Source organism: Osmia lignaria, chromosome 14 (genome assembly GCF_051020975.1).
Source record: "Osmia lignaria lignaria isolate PbOS001 chromosome 14, iyOsmLign1, whole genome shotgun sequence".
Taxonomy (NCBI): Eukaryota; Metazoa; Arthropoda; class Insecta; order Hymenoptera; family Megachilidae; genus Osmia; species Osmia lignaria.
Window position 1 is genome coordinate 7,812,898 of NC_135045.1, and position 6,000 is coordinate 7,818,897.

Genomic DNA, 6,000 nt, shown 5'->3' on the forward strand with positions numbered 1-6,000 from the left:
ATATTATTTTGTATCCTCTTAATGGATGAGAGGAAGAGGTACAATTCATCATCGGCGCAGTTATAGGTTGCTAAACATTCGAACAGGCTTGCAGAACGTACCGTTATGATTAATATCAAACCGTGTTGCATGATGGCGTTCCCTGATACCGAGTATTCATTGATATTTTATTATTAACCTCGTACACTTTGAACTATATGCTCCTATATTGAGAAACACGATTTTGAAGTTCCGAACTTTTGAAGCACAATTTTAATTACATTCAAAGTGTAAGGTCCAAATGAGGCTTCCAGAGGTTTAAGAAAAATTGAGAATGTTTTTGAAAAAATGGAGGTTCGAAATAAGGGGTGCAATCGGAAGGTCGAAGAATCGGTTGATTTTATCGGAACGCGAGGACAAACGAACGTGACGATAGGTGAGGACCGCGTGAATGTCTACCGCGCGGTCGATGGAGGTACCAGATGAAACGTACGAGTTATAATAATCCGTGATAGCAACGGTGGCGATGTCGAGGAGCGGAGGAGCGGTGGTGCTGTCACAAAGGCATGCGCCACCCACCTCGACCTGGACGCTTACATCGTTAATCAACTGCACCGGGACCCTTAACTTTCCAGGCACCGATCCACAGGTATGGCTTCGCCTCCGCCGAACCCGACAGCGTTGCGCGAACGTCCCTTCAAATAGACCAACGAGACTCCGTTGTCTTGAAATCTCGTCTCTTTCGTCGACGGACATTCTGGCTGCCTTCTATACCTTAAGTTTCATAAGTGGAGCTATCTTGGCAATGTGTTACTTCAAAGATAACAATTAAAAAATATCATCTGCAAGGTCGATAGAGATTTTTCAAGAGAAAAATGTATTAAGTTAATAATAGTGACATTAATGGGGACAATAAAGGTCACGATCACGAAACAAATAATGCATTATTCATTCACCGGACTATCATGCATTTCATCTCTTATCGTTTGCTACAACATTAATAGTTCATACAGTGCTATTCTTTCTAACATTACGTGACTCTCTGACCAGCATTTGCAGCAATAAAACACGTCAGCTCGAAATAGCTCGAATAATAATAAATTCATCATCTATCTGATCGTGAGGCATACAGCAGTATCAATAAAAAAGAAGAAGAAGCTTAGAAAATCCAGAGAAAAGCATCCCCGGAAAAATGGCGGTGTATTGGTTCCACGACAACCCTGAAGGGGACAACGCGACATGTCGTGCGAGGAGAAAGTTCTCGAATCTATTATTAGCATCTGGAAAAGCCTTCCATGAGGACACGGAGAAAGAAATCGGCGACCCTAGTTGCCGATGCGCGGTGTCGAGGGTTGAACGAAAGGAAAGTAAAGGAAAAAGGGGGTTGAAGCGGGGTCGAGGAGGACAAGGGTTTCCTTTTCTATCGCTGGCACCCCTCTATGATATTTCCGAATAGCCTGCGTCTTCGTACGTGGCGGGACACGATGGGTGCCGCGTAGGGTGGCAGGAGATTGGGGGATCAGCGAGTGGGGTAGAAACCACCCCTCCTATTCTACCTATCCTCCTTTCTTTCTCGTTGGAAAGCTTCGAGGTTGGCGTTGCCGAACGAACCGAACGAACCACCGTTGGGAGAGACTGGGAGGAGGTGGAGGAGGGAGAGACGGGGAGAGACCGTGCCGGCGATGCTGCTAGTCAAACCAAAACTCGGCATGATTAATGATCGCGAGAGGCAGAGCGCTGCTTCAAACAACAAACTTTTCCCAAGGAACGCCGAAGAATATAAGAAAAAATATATAAGAAAGAGGGAACTCTCTTTCTTCGCATCCACCCTTCAGACCAACTAATACCCTCCTAGAGCTCTCTTTTCCTTTCCCTCTTCTATTTCTCCTCGCCTCTACCTACGATGTCCGCCGCCGCTCTGACAGCCTTTCATTTCTTTCCTTCGTTCTTTATTTCTTTCCCCCGACTCTGCGCCATCCCTCCCTTTCTTTCTCCTTTCCTTGTCCTATCGTTCGCCACCACGCTCGCGATCTACGTGTACGCTCGAAATAATGCCAAGAGCCAGAGTAACTTCAAATTTCTTCGTCCTATCAAGAGAACTTCGCACCTCTTTGAAATAGAAAACGAAGGAAGTGGATGAAGAGAAATTCTTCGAGCCTTGAAAAGTGAAGATCGTTGAAAAACTGACGATACTCGTGTCGATTATTGAGACATGCAGAATTTTATAAGAAGCTAATTGGTAGTATTGTATCGTTCGAGTAATGCAACTGTAACTGACAAGAAGATTGAAGCGTTATGGAAAGCAAAGGCAGCTTGATTTTCTACGGGCAGAAGAAATGCGAAATAAAGAGTGGCTGGAACTCTAGTTTCGCGTTCGTTGATCATAAATCGTGGAAACGTTCTTGTAATCTTAGCGTGTAAGATATCATACGAGGAGAGCTGAAAGTTTTGAAATGTAATATGTCATTTTCAATATTAAAAGATTAGCCCATCGTGAAGTGTGATAACGCGTCTTCTCTGAGTTCTAGACATCTTCTTCTTTTTTCTAAAATTGATAATTTCAAAGTTAGGTAATCTCTATCGAAATAGATAAGAACCTTAATCATTTTCAGTCACCAAAGTAGCTTGTAGCACGCGTGTTGGCGCACCTGGCGATAAAATTGGATCGGCCAAGTTGGCAGCGTGCGAAGGCAAGCAACGAAGGAGCGTTGATCGTCCGGCTGTTCGGTGGCCGATCAGTGGATCCGTTCGAGTCTAGACTTCAGGATGAATCTGCTGGGTCATCCTTGGTCGGCTGGACGTGCAGCGTGTATAACAGTAACTTTCTCTCTCTCTTTCTCTTTTGTAATCCCCCTGGCGAGGCCGGTTCTTCCGTATTTACGTACGGTCGACCACGTGCACGAACACCGGTCGAATAATAAACACTTATTAGCTGGCTACCATTTGCGGCCGATTCACCTGATGAGCAGCATTCTCAAACGATATCCGGCATTGTGCCGCGAATCAATTGGCGGCTCGCTGGACCTCTCAAGTACAGCCCTTTCGTCGTGTCGGTTCGTCGCCTTCAACATCCTTCGACTCGAGGATGAACAGAGTTGACGAAAGAAGGCGGGACGAATAAGTGTAAATTACGTGTTTGTAACGGTGTAGAATAGTCGGCTTCAATTTATGCATCCTTTCCTGGTAGACATTCCTTTGCTTGCTTCTTAATACAAATTTATTTATTTATTTATTTATTTATTTATTAAATAAATGTAAATTTACTATTTGTACAATTGAATTTGTAGCTGTAAAATTCTTTATATCTGGTCATTTTTAAAAATATTTTCAATTCATTCACAATTGATAAAAATTCACTGTGTATAATATTATTTCATTTATAATGATGTTAAGAGGAAATGGTCCCAGATGCAACCTTTGAATATACGATAGACGATGTTCTTTCAGGAAGAGTGAAATCTAGCACATGATACTTTTCACCTGGTCTTCAGGATTTCCTGGTCGATCTTTCTTACGGATACATCGTGCAAACACGATCTCTGACTTAGCCTTCGCCCTGCTGAAATGGCAGGGTATTAATCGCTTTGCGTCGGTACCATTTCGAGTCGATTCACCTGATGAGCCTCATTCTTGCCTGATAATCGCAACGAACCGACGAGATACGTGCGAAATCTCTTCGCCGTTCGCTGACTCTTCGGCCGTCGGATACTTTGCTTGCGGAATATACCGAAGAAGTTGGTTTCGAGTTGCGTGGACGCGCGCGCACGCCTCACGATGACTAATGACGGGCATCGTAAGTCACTCACAAATTGAATTAAACGCGACGGTAAAACCGTGACGCGGCGCAAACAATCAGCGGCTATTCATTGTCAACGAGCGCCGAACTTGGAACATTGTCTTCCATGGAAATCAGGTGCGACGACTATTTTCTCTAAGTTTTTTGGACGAGATCTGTGGTCGCATTCTGTCAACTGATATCGCGACATATTTTTTAATATTTGTAAAAGGATGGCAATAAAGAATCTGAAGGAATCCATTTCTAATTCATACGTTTGGTTTTAAAGTATCGAGTACTCAGTTTAAACTGAAATGTATGGCTACTTAAATGTTTGACTTGCAACATGAAACGTACAAGGGCTATCGAGTGTTTCTCCCAAAGGAACGCAGGAAAGCAACCGAATCTATTTTTTCGCCGGACGTACACGGCTTGTTCCCGTACAAGCACGATGTTACGCTGCCTCTTCTCGATCGATCATATATTAGAAGGTACGAAGTGTTTCAGTACACCTACAATGCCGCGAAGACGGGACGATCCATCGTCAATGAACGTCGGAATTACACGGCTAAATGAGATTCTAGCGGCGGTATCAAAGTGGCAGCAGGTGGTCAGGGCCACGGCCATTTTTCCCCGCAGGATACGGTTTGCTGGCCGGCCGTCCTACGAGTTCACTATCTTTCTTCTCTGCGCGTTGCTAAATCGTGAAACGATCGACGAGAACCAACGAACATCTCCGCCTTTTCTATTTTGACCTCTGGTTCACTCGTTCTTTCCTTATGAAATTTCGTTTTGATCGTCTCCCGACGTCTGATTAATTCTTTACCAGACCACTGAACTGTCGCCTGCTGGTGAGGCAGGCACACAAAATGGCACCCAGTCGAAGAAGCGTCTTTATGGTTTCTAAAGGGATTTCACATCCTTCTAAGAAGTTTGACGCCATTTTACATAAAATTCTAGTCCCTCCGGATGATCGCTAATTATCTTCCCACGTGACTCACTAGCGGTACACTTCTAAAAGCCAGTGGGCTGGGCATATCTGGTTCCAGCTGCCTAGAAATGGTCACGTAAGACGCTGGAACCATCTTGGCTATTCCATCGTCTTCTATTTTTTCCTTCGGCTCGCCTGGAACCGGCAATTAATTATATTTCCGAGCATTTTTCTGACCTCTGCTTGATGGGTTTCACAGAGGAAAAGAATGAAACGCTTGAGAGCATCGCGGCGCGTTAATGCACGCGCGTTAACGTATTTATTTATTTATTCGTTTCCGCTGGTATCCGTTTCATTGCTACGGTTCCAGCTTATCTGCGAAAAGCGATGTTCGATTGATTTTCAGATAACGACAATTAAAATCACAATTATACTGAAATTAATACCCGTGTTAAGCGTTTGTTATAAGTTGCAACGGGGTTGATTTTGACAGGGACAAGGATCTAGAGCAAGAAATCACGAGACGATGGCAAGTAATTGTTCATAAATCAGAAGAATTTCATTAGCAGCGCCGTGGCATGCAGGAGCGCATTAAATATTTATGCACTCGTTAGGGAATCCAGTGGATTTCCTGAGTGGCTCCTCCAATTCTCATTAATCGTGCACCCGAGATCCTCGCTGTACAACCGATGACATTATTCCTCCTGAGTTTCAGCAAATGTTTCAGCGTTACAAAAACGAGTCGAACGAGCTAGTGACTAATGCGCAAACGAACCGAGCGAAGAGATTTATTGGGAAATTTACCACTCGTGACTAAACAACATTCCAGCGGGCTACGAGCTCCATTACCAACTCGCCAAAGAGACATATTTCTCTTTTAAAGCTGCAGATATCTGCCAGGACATACCTTACCGATGTTTAAATCGTTCGGGGTGTATCAATCAAAATCTATGGAAAAAAGAAATTTTCAAACACGAAGTCTGCTAAGCTTCCATCGTTATTAAATTCCCCAGCCTGATTCTCAGCGTAAATTGAATGAAAAATATAAAATAAATTCATTCTAGAGCCTCGAAACTTACAAATAATCTATTTGCAAATTAGCATCTCATATGGAAGCAACAGGAGCAATAACGAAACTGCATGCGCTCAACTACCGTTCCCCTGTTCTGGCTAGAAAAAAATCGCGAACCGCCATTAACCCGACGGGTATCCACGTCACCGATACCCATCGCTATTAACAGACTTATCAATATTAATATTAAGCAGCTTATTAATATTAACGACCGCGAGACGGGCGAATCGTCGAACCGTTGGA